Below are 13676 nucleotides of genomic sequence, written 5' to 3'. Positions count from 1 at the left end.
TATTGACATTACAGTGATGGTGGAAAAGCAAAGGTGGGTAAAACTGGTGGGATCTTAGCACAAATCAAAGGAATAAATCAAGCCTGTATGAGCAGTTATGCATTCTTCAATACCATGTACTTGCGATGAAAAAAATGAAAATTTCAACTAAGAATGTCCTTGAGAAAGCAGTAAATATATTGATTTTATTAAATCTCAACCCTTGAAGACACATCTTTTTAATTTTCTGTGCAGTGATATAAGAAATACATATGAAGCCTTTCTGCTATATAATGAAATACAATGGTTGTCTCACAGAAAACTTGCATGAAAATTTGTTTACTGTGCCACTGAACCGAAAGCAAGTGCATTTTCATAAAATATCATTGTCATTTGAAAGGATGTCTGACACACAAACTATGGGTATTGAGACTTGGGTGTTTGGCAGACATTTTCTCAAAAATGCACAAAGTGAGCCTGCCAAGCCAAAGAAAGCAAGTGAGAGGTATGTTGCCAAGAATTCACGTAAAAATTTGAATCTGGGAAAATGCCTACCCACTTCCATGAACTTAAAAGTTCCTAGTAGGTAAATAATTTTCTGAGACAATCAGAGGTAATATTAATAAAGGTGATATTTTGCTATTTGATTTATATATTGAAATGTGCCAAAATTTTGGAAGAGTTCCATAACTCTGTAAACAAATACTTTCCAAATGGCCATTGCATGATGTTACAAAATAATGCATGGAGAAATGATACAATCAGAGTGCAAAATAGATGGTGGACTTTAAGGTAACAATGTAAAAAATGTTCATTGATATTGTTTAATATTCTTTACTAATTTTTAAGAAATTACTAATGTTGAGTTTTGATGTAGAATCAAAGAAGACTATTCCAAAATAAGTGAAAAGGCTATCGAAATATTTTTCTCTTTCCAATTACATATCTGTGTAAAGCCAGATTTTCTTCATGTTCTGTAACCAAAATAATATAGTAGGTTGAATCCAGAGACATATAGAAAAATCTATATGTCTTCTACTTTACCAGACATTAAAGAAATTGTAAAGCTATTTTAAAAATCATTCTATCAGTAATTATTTTTTAATTTGAAAACTGTAGTTATTTAATTTAAAAATATTTTATGCTATCATAGTGAGCTTACTATCATTCATACTTTAAAATTTGATTTTAATTTCCAACATAATAAATATTGGTAGATCTAACTCATGTGAATACAAACTTTTTTTGTGGTACTCAGCAATTTTTTAACACAATAAGAGAGTCCTAAAAGCAAAAGTTTTGACTATCATTGCTCTAGTCAAATCCTTTTTGTCTCTTCTGGATTCAGTTTCATTTTGTTTTGTTTTCAATTGATAAAGATAGAGAGATAAAAATCACTTTTTATTTCCTAAAAAACCTGCTATGTATAATCCCAATTCTAGTCAACTCGTTTAATTCTTAAGAAGAACATTAATAAAACTTACACCATAAAATTATCTATTGGAAGCACTGCACTGATGGTAGAAAAATCAATTTGTTGAGTTTTATGCAAAGTACAGGCCAACTAAAGGGGCAATGATATGATTATGATCATTCTGTTGTGTCTTTTCCATGAAGTATTATGTGAAATTAGAAGAGTTACACTGTAGATTTCTCCTCTGGATGAGATTATCCACCCATTTCCATCTCCTTATCTATTGTGAGCTGCTTCCAAATCGTTAGAGTAATGGGTTGCATAGCTAATGTATTTGTTCAGGAAGAAAAGGAGTTGTTTTGACGTATATTAAAAAAAATTGTTCTGATGTTTTCTTAGGATTAAACTTATTTTTGTCCCCCTAGTTTGGTGATAGTGACTTTTCAACCTGTTTGTTTTATTTTGTTTTTGTTTTTGAAATTTTTGGACTTCATGATATTTTTTAAAACTCTCAGTTTCTTTGTGTTCTGATTTAATGCTTAAGGGTTTCATTGAGAAATTTACTACTCCCTGATGACTTACTAGGGAGCCAGTTTCAAGGGGAAGTGAATTAAGTTCTCTAATTTTAGGCATATTCTATTCACTATACCCCTCATATTATGACTCCCAATGCTGTAAATGTAAAAGACAAAAGAGCTTTAAAAGACATTAGAAAAACTAATATAGGAAAAATGGATAAAATGAGTTTTAAAATGAATTTATAAAATTCAAGAACAAACTCTTACAGATCAACAAGCATACGCTTTGACAAGCTGAAACGCTAAAAGTGGATGGAGGGTGCTCTGTACATTGGAAACTTCAGCTCTGAAAATCAGGGCAACAGATCCTTGACAAGTAAAGACACTGGATGTGTTTAGTCAGAATAATAGTAAAGGATTTTTTTCTTACTTTGTGACTCAAATTTGTAAATAATACTGGAAATTAATATCTAGATATGTTCAAGATATGCCCTATTCTAACAAGTTTTTATTCAGTATCTACCCAAGTTTCTTGCACACACAAGACCTGAAATGTGTGTTTGTTGAATAATAAATCTGGACTTAGTTCCATGTTAGTTTTCTCCAATAAATTTCAACATGGAAAAAAAAATGCACTCAGTATCCAGACTCCTTACTTTGCCTTCAATAAATCATTCCCAGTCCAACTCTGGCCCTGAAAACATCCCCAGTATCTTTTTTTTTTTTTTTCTGCTCCAATTCCAACTCTTGGATGTAAATATTAAATACATGTGTGATCTGGAAATATAACAGCAATGAACCTTGGCTGCTCTACTCAGACATGTGAGTATTTAAGTAATAAAAGGTTAATACTATACCAGAAGGAGCCAGGAACTCTTATTCTTCCTGCTTAGTACATATAGAAGAGTCAAATGACAGCATGTGGCAGACTACAACTCAGAAAACAATGTGTGCCAGAAGTTTACAGAATAAAATATCCAAAGCCCCAGGTGTATAATAAAAGGTGCCTAGAGAAAGAAGAGTGGGACACATTTCTGCTGAAATCTTTTGAAATTCTTCCTTTTAAGTCTTTTGTGGGATTTTGGCTGTCAAAATGGCAAAGTAGACACAACATGAGGAAAAAAATGGATAGAAGAGTTGTATTTTTTATACTTGCAACTTGGGTTGCCATAAAGCTTTGGGTAAAGAAAGAGTGAACTTCACAGCAGTGTAGGATAAATATTACTTGCTGTAAGGTGCTCACACTTCCAAGCTCAGCTGGAGGTGACTATTGGTTTAGTAGTGCAATGCTATAGACATGATGTGCAAGATTAGAGCAACTCATTCAATATTTCCATTCAACAACAAACTGTGAAGGTACAGTTCTATGCCTTGCAACCTCACTTCATAAAATAAGAAAAATGATATTATATAGTTGATCCTGTCAGTGAGGTTGGGAACTTAAATCAGTTTGTTCAGCTCAGAATGAAAAAAGATTTACTCTGGAGAGCCAGCAAATGCTATCTGAAAGTAGACGATACCTTACAGTGGTCGACCTGGAAGGAGTTATTGAAGCCCATGAGAAAAGAAAGATCAGGAAGTGCTGAAATGAATATTCTGGAATATTCAGAACATCAAGATAACTTTAGTTTAAAACTCTAGAGCTAAATTACTTAGATCAAAAATAAATTTAAGAAAATAAAAATTTTAAATTATTTGAAATACCACCATTAATGAATATAAAGAATACTTCATCCTGACAAATATATTCCACTTCAAAATATCCTCACAATTCTAATTTTGAAATTCTCTTTTCTTGAAGGTTTCTGAAGCTTTCAAGACTATTTTGCTTATCACCATGGAGTTTTGGTCACAGATTTTACTTCCCTCATCTAGTTTTATTTTGCTTAGCCTATAGAATCAGAGACATCTATTTCACATTTCATGAGTTCTCAAAGTCTACTTCATGTTGTATATGAGGGTCTTATTTAAATAATTAAAAGTTGGAAAGTCATTTTAGCTTTTACAAACGAATACTTGAAAGCAAAATCAACTCAATTATAAATTACCAGTTTCTCCTAATAGTATGCTTGCTTGAGGAACTTTATTTGTATTAGTAAACTAAATTTTACTTAAATAAAAATGTATTTATCTTAAACTACTTAGCTTATTTACTATAATCTAAAATACCTCAATGCATATTAGGTACGCCTTATATTTTTAAAAATAAATTTTCCATATAATATATGCTAGTTTATAGATCAAATCTTTAAACTTTAGTATGTGCTAGTAAATACTAATGACAATGTAGATACTAGTAATCATTATTATATAAAAGAAAGACTATTACTGGTGGAGTAGCTTTTACTGTACTTACTTCGGGCAGATAACAAGTACATATTACCTCTGGACAAAGTATAAAACGCACTGTACAGTGATCAAAATTAGACAGAAATTTAAGAGCATTTGACTCTTGAAAGAAAGGAACTGGATTGGATTAGATCCATGTTTATACAGATATCCCCCTGAGGACATTCCCATGTCTGAAGGTCATGGAATAGCTAAAAATTCAGGAAAAAGTCACAGACTTATTAGATTGAGGTATCACAAGACAAAGTTTAGAGCTGTCAGACTGCTGGGAATTGAAGGAAAAAGCAAACTGAAAGAGAAGGGCACACAGAGAGGAAGCTGCAAAACTTGTATATAAAATGTTCAGAACTATGCATGCCTGAGGAAGACTTTAAGAAGTCCAACAGAAAACAACATGTTGCTAACAGCACAAGACAAAAATTGGTACATTTTAGATGTTTGGTAAACACATTGGGTTTTCCACTGAAATCCAAGAATGGCCATACTGTTTTCTCAGGTCTAAGGAATTCACTCTGAGCCTAAAGGCAAAACAAATACAGACTTGCTCTAAGAAATCATATAACCAAGACTTCAAGATTTCAAGTTAATCAGCCAGTTACTTAACTATCATCTAGAGCAGAAATTTTCCAGAGGAAAATAACAGTAACCACTGTCTTTAAAATAAACCATCCAGACTACAGTAAAAATTAATAAATGTGAACAGGAATATCTACTCCACAATCAAGAGAAGCAGCAGCACACAGAAACATATACTTAAATAACACAGAGGTTAGATTAATAAGTACTTTAAAGCAGCTAACATAAAATGTTCAAGGAATTGAAGGAAAATCTGGTCATAATAATCAAACTGATGGATAATTTCAACAGGTAAATGGAAACTATAAAAAGAAACTATGGAAATTCTGGGACAGGAAATACAATATGTGAATTTAAGAATTCACAGGCTTCAGAGAATACTGAAGTTGGCAAAGAAAGAGAGAGACAGAGAGGTAGAGAGGAAATGTGAAGATAGTAGAAGGAAATGTATCTAATGTATACATCAGAGAAACAAAATTGAAAAAAAAATTCAAGCAAATATATGTAACTGTGTATCCATAAGAAGAGGAGAAAAGAAAGAAAACTAAAAATAATACTTGAAGAATTGTTGAAAGAATATATAATTTATAGATCTAAAAAACTCAGAGAACTCCAAGCTTTATAAATATAAATAAACCCACATTCAGTCACATTATAATCAAACCGCAGAACCCCAAATGTGAGTAAAACTTTGAAGATGCCAACAACAACAACAAATCCTTTAAATATAGGGGAGCACCGATAATAATGCTGGCTAAATTCTGATCAAAGTATGTGAAGGAAAAAAGACAATGGTGTGATATCTTTAATGTGCTGAAAAGAAAAAAAAATATATATATATAAACCTAGAATTATCTATCCAGTTTAAATATGATTCAAAAATGGAGAAAATACTAATATATTTTCAGGTAAATAGGTGCTGAATCTATCCTCATAAAACCTAAACTATAAAAACTGCTAAATGAATTTCTTGAGACTGAAGGGAAATGCTGTAAAATGGAATCTCAGCTCTACAAAAAGGAACAAAAAATATAAGAAATAGAAAATACCTAGACAAATATATAAAATATATAAAAAAGTCTTAATTTTTATTCTTTTAATTTCTTTTTTAAAAAGTAACTAACAGTTTAAAATTATAACATCCTAATGCAGAGTTTGTCATTTGTGTGCGTGTGTGTGTCTGTGTGTGTGTGTGTGTGTGTCTGTGTGTATAAACAATACCACAAAGGTTGGAGATATTGCTTGAATCTTGCATTTTACATTCATTTTACATTAGCTCTGAGAAGCCTTTGATAAATTATGAATATGTGTTATAGTCCCTAGAACATCATTAAACATACAAAAACTAGAAATAAAAGGCAACAGAGAGATTTACATGGACCAAAAATAATATTTGATTACCACATAAAAGAGAAAAGGAGGAACAGAAAACAGAACAAATGTAGAAAAAAGAAATATAAAATGGTAAGCTAAATGCAACCACAAAAAGAATTATAATAAATTTGAATGAACCAAACAAAAGGAGTTAGAATGAATTGAAAAAGGTAGGTTTATTGTCTATAAGTTATTTGCTTTAAATAGGACACAGTTGATTAAAAGTATAAAAAGATATATACCATGCAAACATTAATCAAAAGAAAGCAAAAGTGCGTAGAGTAATAGGAAACAAACCAGAATTTAAACTGAGGAATGTTATTAGGGATGAAGTGGGACACTAATATGAATAAAGGGTCAATTCATCAAAGGTACAAAACTATCATAAATAAGCGTCATCTAGTAACAGAATCTTGCCATACATGAAGCAAAAACAGGTAAACAATCTACAGAGATAAAAATTAAATAAAAATAATATTTACATATGTTGGTGGGTATTGGCTAGAAAACACATAAGGAAAATTTCTGGAATAATGGGAAAAGTCTATGCTTAATTTGGGTGGTGGCTATAGTTTTATACGCATTTATCAAAACTTGAGTTGTATATTGTAGATTTATCCATTTCATTACATGTCAATTTAACCTCAATGAAAAAATCAAAGGAACAAATATGGGTCAGACAGTTATACACGACACAAGATTTCATTTATTATCTGCATGCACATTATGAGTTAGATATCATTACTTTTTGATATGATGGAACTTATTTTAAGAGAGATTAAATGATTCACTCAAGGTCACAGAATTAGTTACTGGCAGAATCAATATTGAAATGCAGTTTGTTATTTATTCCACTATACCATATTCTAATTTAAAAGATTCTATGTAACATAAGCATTATAATCTCTTATAAAATCATACGGTACTAATTTTTGGTTATGCTTTTCTATTTTTTTTTCTTATTTAATGATCATTTTGCTGTAAATCACGTACCTGCTATATGCTCAAAGGTTTATGTCTTGACAGTAAGGCCATTGTCAAGAGGATCTTTCTTTGTTTGCAGTGGAAAAGTTAAGATAGCTGAGATAAACTTCTTAGTGATCATTAACAGGTGGAACATTCCAAGAATTACAAAGTCCTACCAACCACTATGTTAATTTAATAGAAGTTAATCATAGGTGTAATATAAGCCATACATAGGCAATACATTCCAACATTACCATTATACCAATATGTTAATAAAATTATCTTTTTGTGAGGGCTCAGGGTATATTTTCTTCCTTTGTTCCCCATTTCTATTTTTTTTAATCAACAAAAAATTTCTTTTTTCAAAGGATAACATATTTTTTAATGTGATTCATATTTAAAATGTAAATTAAGTGATTCAGAGGTTTAAAACTGAAGTCCTTGACTTGTTTGAGATTCACCATCTCCTGGGAGACAACTAAAAATTAACAGGAGTGATCAAGCCTTATGTCTGAATAGTAACTCTCCCCGAGGGAACTTTCTGCAGCTTAGAATAACAGAGAATCTGTAGTCCTGGATTTAACAAATTTTAAAATGTAATAAAATACACAACAGTTAAGTTGTACAGAACTATCCTTATTGACTTAGAAAGCTCTTGAGAATCTTGCAATATGTTAGACTCAATCAGCATTGTGAACATTGTGATTATCATTGCCTATCATAGACTAATAAACTAGTCATTTGAACTTTCAACTGATTTGAATTCTACATAAAGGAAGTCTATTATGTTTATAGAAGCCTTACATTTTAATTCAATCAATAATATTCTTGCTTTGCATTTATCAGCACTTTATATATATTTCATCTTATAGAAGTTTAATTTGTATTTTTTGAATTTATTGCATTTTTGACACCCATCCCTTATTTAGTATTTATTCAATCACTTATTCATTCACTTCATTCACTCTCAGATGATGCCATTATTTTTATTTCACAGAAAAAGAAGAAAGAAAAGACACGATCAGAGATTTTCCACCTCATGCCAAACACCAAACTAGTCAATGAACCTATATTTGTGCCCACATACTCTACCTATACTCCAGATGTAATCGGCAATCACCCCTATGTATGAATTGGATCCTAAGAACAAACGCAAAGACATTGCTCCTACAATTTTGGGCTATCTACTTTATCATTGTCTTTGCCTTCACATCTGGATCATAGGTTAAAAATAAATCATGCTTTAACATCTCCCACCTTAAAACCAACCAACCAGCTCTTCCCTGATCTCATGTCCTTCTGCCAATACTGACGTTTCTTTCCTGTCTCACTGTTATGGACTGAATGTTTGTGTACCCGCAAATTCATATGTTGAAGTTTAATCCCCAGTGTGATGGTATTAGGAAGTGGGGCCTTTGGGGTGATTAAGTCATGAGGTCCTTATGATGGGATTAGTGTCCTTATAAAAAGAGACCGGAAAGCTCTCTTGCCTCTTTCTGTCATATGGTGCAACAAAAATTCAGTAGTCTGCAGCTAAGAAAAGAACTCTTACCAGAATTTGACCATGTTGGCACACTGATCTCAGACTTCCAGCCTCCAAAACTGTAAAATAGATTTATGTTGTTTATAAGCCACCTAATATCTATGGTGCTTTGTTAAAGCAGCCAGAACCGACCAATAAAATCTCTCCTCACAATAAAATCTTCAAAAGAGTTGTCAATACTGATTGTTTCTACTTCCTGATCTTCAATTCTCTCTTGAATTCTCTCCAGTCATTACTCACCACCACTATTACCCTAACATCTTTGTTGTCAAGGTCACCAATAACCTTCTCTGTGAGAAGTCCCACAGTCAGTCCTCACTGCTCATTTTACCAAGCCTATCAACACCACTTGATAAGTTTATCATTTCCTCTTCCCTAAAATATTTCTTCACATTTCTTCTGGAATACCAGTCTTTCTTGGTTCTCCTTTGCTTGTTCTCTTCTGTGTTGTTCTCAGCTCTATCTACAATGTGTAGACCTGTGACTGCAATGACACAGGCATGCATTAATACATTTTGAATGAATAAATTAATGAATACTTGCGTTTAAAAGCCACTCTTGCTCTTCAACTGAAGGTAATCACAGAGTAGAGACAAATATAAGCATTAAAAAATGACTGCTAATCATTTATCTCTTCTAACGACGGTATAACATGAAGAAAAAATGTTCCTATCAATATCATAAATGCAGCCTAAGACAATTGTCATGTGACTTTTCTTGTATAATATTAAACCATGAGATTTTTTTTTTACAGTTTTAGTATTGTCTTTCTAATCAGAGTATAATTAACATTGCTTTGCATTTGTATATAGTCTTAATTTTATATTTATCTACATTGTGTATATGAATGTTACAAATATATATTTTATTCTACATGTAAGATTTCCTGTGCAGATTACATGCTTGTCAAAAGCTTTCTCAAGTTAAATGATGAGAAGACAGCTCCATAGAAAATTTCTGTTTTAAGACCACTACAAAACTTAAACTTTCCATTTGAACAAAACAACAAACAAAAATTAAAATGTGCCTATTGTCCAAGAATTACTGGTTTCTTTAACATGACCCCTAGAGACACAGCAGGGTCTCTGTAAAATAAGAACAAGTAGAACAGTAAAACATGAAATTACAACATAATTTGGCATGTATGTGTATGTTTATTCTTTGGTTAAAAATAGTTCATTATCACTGAGGAGATTATTCAAACAAATAGAAGCATTACCATCTAAGAAGTCATGAGATTAAAAAGGAGATATCAATACTTATTTTTTCAGAACATACTTCAGAATACTTGAAGTATGCTCAAGTAGCATAATTATCCTATTCATGACCAGCTCACTGTTTTACCTGTCAAACTGAGTCTCTTTAGGTGAAAAAAAATCATCATATAATGATTAGCAGACAGATGTGATTTAATAAATATTGAGAATAAAAGCACTGCACAATTTTAATGGATCTGTAATTGTAATTCCCAAGTATCTTTCCTTCCTCAACTAATTGGGTAATGACATTGCTAGAATTAATCCAAGGTCATCAGCTTGCACACAGTGCAGATGGTTTCTCCACTTTATGGGTATACAGGGGATTCGAGACTACTATTGCCTGCTGCTTTTCAAACTAATTTTTATTCTTAAAAATCCACGTTTTCACTGCAGCTGAACAGCTAAGCCATATGTTACTTTGTGAATACTTTAAATTATCTGGTGCATGTAATTATTACGCTAAAACTAGCATGCATTAGTACTTTTCGATTTTGTTGTAAGAAAAAAACACTCACAGTACTATGCTTTGTGTGTGTGGGTTTTTTTTTTCCTCTATGTACCAAGCTTTAGTTTAAATTATGGCTCCAATGAGAATTTTAACCTAAAATACATTGGTCGGCTGATATGCTTCCTCACATGTAACATATACCAGCATAGTTCAGATTTTGCCTAGTGCTATTTAAGATACTATGTTAATCCATCTAGCTACTAGAAAGTTTGGCTTTGAGATATCTTTCCAACTTCTCCTGTGGTAGCCATGATAAATAGGAACAAGGTATTTCTGTGATTTTGTCAGAATTCTGACATGCCAATGGCAGGTTTGACAATTTGGGCCTTTTCAAATAATGTAATAGGTAAAATGTCTTTATTAAAAATAGGAATATCTGCCGCCACCACCGCAGCACATGCCATGGGAGCCGTGACTGACGATGAAGTCATACGGAAGCGTCTCCTCATAGATGGAGATGGTGCTGGAGATGATCGGAGAATTAATCTGCAGGTGAAAAGTTTCATTAAATGGTACAGCTCTGGATCCCAGGAAGAGGGATACAGCCAGTACCAACGTATGCTGAGCACACTGTCCCAATGTGAATTTTCAGTGGGCAAAACTTTGCTGGTATATGATATGAATCTCAGAGAAATGGAAGATTTTGAAAAAATTTACAAAGAACTAGAATGTAGCATTGCTGGAGCATATGAAAAAAATGCTGAGTGCAAAAAGCAAATTCTTCAAGCAAAATGAATACGAAAAAATCGCCAAGAATATGATGCATTGGCAAAAGTGATCCAGCGTCATCCAGACAGGCATGAGACATTAAAGGAACTAGAGGCTCTGCGTAAAGAATTAGAGCATCTTTCACATATTAAAGAAAGTGAAGATAAGCTAGAATTGAGAAGGAAACAGTTTCACGTTCTTCTTAGTACCATCCATGAACTTCAGCAAACACTGGAAAATGATGAAAAGCTCTCAGAGGTAGAAGAAGCTCAAGAAAACAAGCATGGAAACTGATCCTAAACCATAGACCAACTAATCACTCACCATTCCCAAGAATACTGAAGTAGCAACATGATCTTAGTGTGTTCAGAATTTGTTGTGCTCTTGAGACATTTAAAGTTTTGGCAGTGAACTACGTTGCTTTTAAATATTAATGCACAGTTCATTCATATTTCTTCACACAAAGGGAGATGACTTCATTATATATTTGTTTTTATTGAAATGTCTTTTTTATACTTAAAAGATAGGAAGCAACACCCAAAAATGTTTAATGAAATGTTTTCAAGCCAGATATGTTAGTGCTCATTGGTATTCTAGGTAGTTTTTAACTGGTAACATTGATTTGCTCACAAAATAAGTGGAAGATAGTAAGAAGGTGGCATTTCTAGGATGTACATGAGAAAATGAGTCAATTTCTGGAAATCGTTACCACTTTTGAAAATGAAGTCCATGAATAGGCTCTCAGGAGGGCTGTGAACTTGTGAGATTATGTACAAAATGTTTGTGGTGTGTGCTTATTGTGGGAGAGGTTCCATGATATTAAGAATCACTGATATCAGAGGTAATTACAGATGCAAAATAAATCAATATGCATTACTTTCTAGATCTCTGTCCTTAATACTTGAGCAATGTGGTTGTTAAATGTTTTGTTGAAATGTTTTCTTTCTATCATTTTGTTGTTCTGTAGGAGTCATTTTCAAGAGTCTTGCAAAAAGGATTTCATGATCTTTGTAAAAAATTAAGCCAGGTCTGAATCAAAAAAAAAGTAATATCAATCATACTTATTTGTTAATATTTAACAGTCACCAAAGTGTTTTCATATTAAATATACTTTTATAACACAAAAGCAATCTGAGCTCAGAAGGCAGATGAATCATTATTTTGCATATGAAAAACTCAGAGATCCAAATGATTCACTCAGGGTCCCACAGCCAATAAGTGACAAAACGAGGTTAGGACTTGCTGCTACTTTGGTCTTCCTAGAGCTTATTCTGCCCCCATGACTAGGTCCAGGGTCCTGTCTTTTTCATTTTCGTCTTACCCCATTCATAGATTAGGAACTAGCTATGTGAGGCAGATAGGCAAGATGAATCTATATTAGCCAGCATTCTCCAGAGAAACAGAACTAATAAGATAAGAACGATAGATAGGTAGATAGATTGGCTTATGCAATTATGGATGAAGGCAAATCCCAAGATCTACAGGGTGAGTCTGCAAACTGGAGACCCAGGAGAGTCAGGTCCAGTTCGAGTCCAAAACCCTGAGAACCAGGCGAGCTGCTTGTATTGGCCCACTCACATTAGGGAGGAAAAGCTGCTTTACTCAGTTCACTGATTTAAATGTTAATCTCATCCAAAAACACCCTCACAGACACACCTAAAATACTGATTGACCAAATATCTGGACACTCCACAGGCCAGTCAAGTTGACACATAAAATTAACTATCACAAAAACAAACTAGTTTTTCGCTATAATTATATATTTTTCTATACTGCTTCCCTAATTCACATAAGCTTTGTTAAAATTAAGCTCCATAAATCATGTTGTAAGTAGATGCAATAAATCTTTACACAAACAGAAACTATATATATGTGCATATATATATATTCAAAAGTTATCACTATAGCGAACCAAAAAACCTAAAAGTTTATATCATACTCTGTAAAGTATCTGAAAAATGTCATACAAATAACTGATCCTCTGTGTTCCAAGGGAGAATATATCATAGAACTTGAATGTAGAGATAAAGTGTGACCTAAGATGGACCCTGAAAGACAGATTATAATTAGTTAAATTAAATGAACAAAGAAGGCTATTCCAAGCCTAGGAAAACCTGAATAAGGTGAAAAGGCACAAATTTGGTGAACAAATTTTGAAAAACGTGTTGGGGACCATCAAGGATCAAATAAGATTGATGAATTAGGAGGGTTATGGATAATATCAATTTCCTCAAGTAGGCAGGATCTGATTCAGAGTAAAATGGGATCAACTGATGATTTTGAGCAAAGAGGTAATTGATGAAAGTAGTCAGGTTTCTGAAAAATTTGCTTGAGGTGATGAATAAAATTGATTCAAAAAGGCATAGACATAAAAAGGAAAACAAATGAAAATTCAGAATCCTTGGCACAAATTTATGAGTATATATAACAGGGTAGCTGCAGAAGGATAAAAAAGGAAGGAAACAAAAACATTACTAAAAAT

The 13676-nt window shown here is 32.6% G+C and overlaps 1 pseudogene; it reads left to right on the top strand.

Moving 5' to 3' along the window:
- Positions 1 to 10284: 10284 nt before the first annotated feature.
- Positions 10285 to 13132, top strand: LOC149749165 (THO complex subunit 7 homolog pseudogene; annotated as a pseudogene).
- Positions 13133 to 13676: the final 544 nt, after the last annotated feature.

This window comes from Delphinapterus leucas, chromosome 5 (assembly GCF_059928025.1).
Source record: "Delphinapterus leucas isolate spDelLeu-1000000601 "Yukka" chromosome 5, BTC_Dleu_Yukka2, whole genome shotgun sequence".
In the NCBI taxonomy this organism is placed as follows: domain Eukaryota; kingdom Metazoa; phylum Chordata; class Mammalia; order Artiodactyla; family Monodontidae; genus Delphinapterus; species Delphinapterus leucas.
Note: the sequence above shows the minus strand (reverse complement) of the source record. Positions and strands in the feature narration are given on the sequence as shown.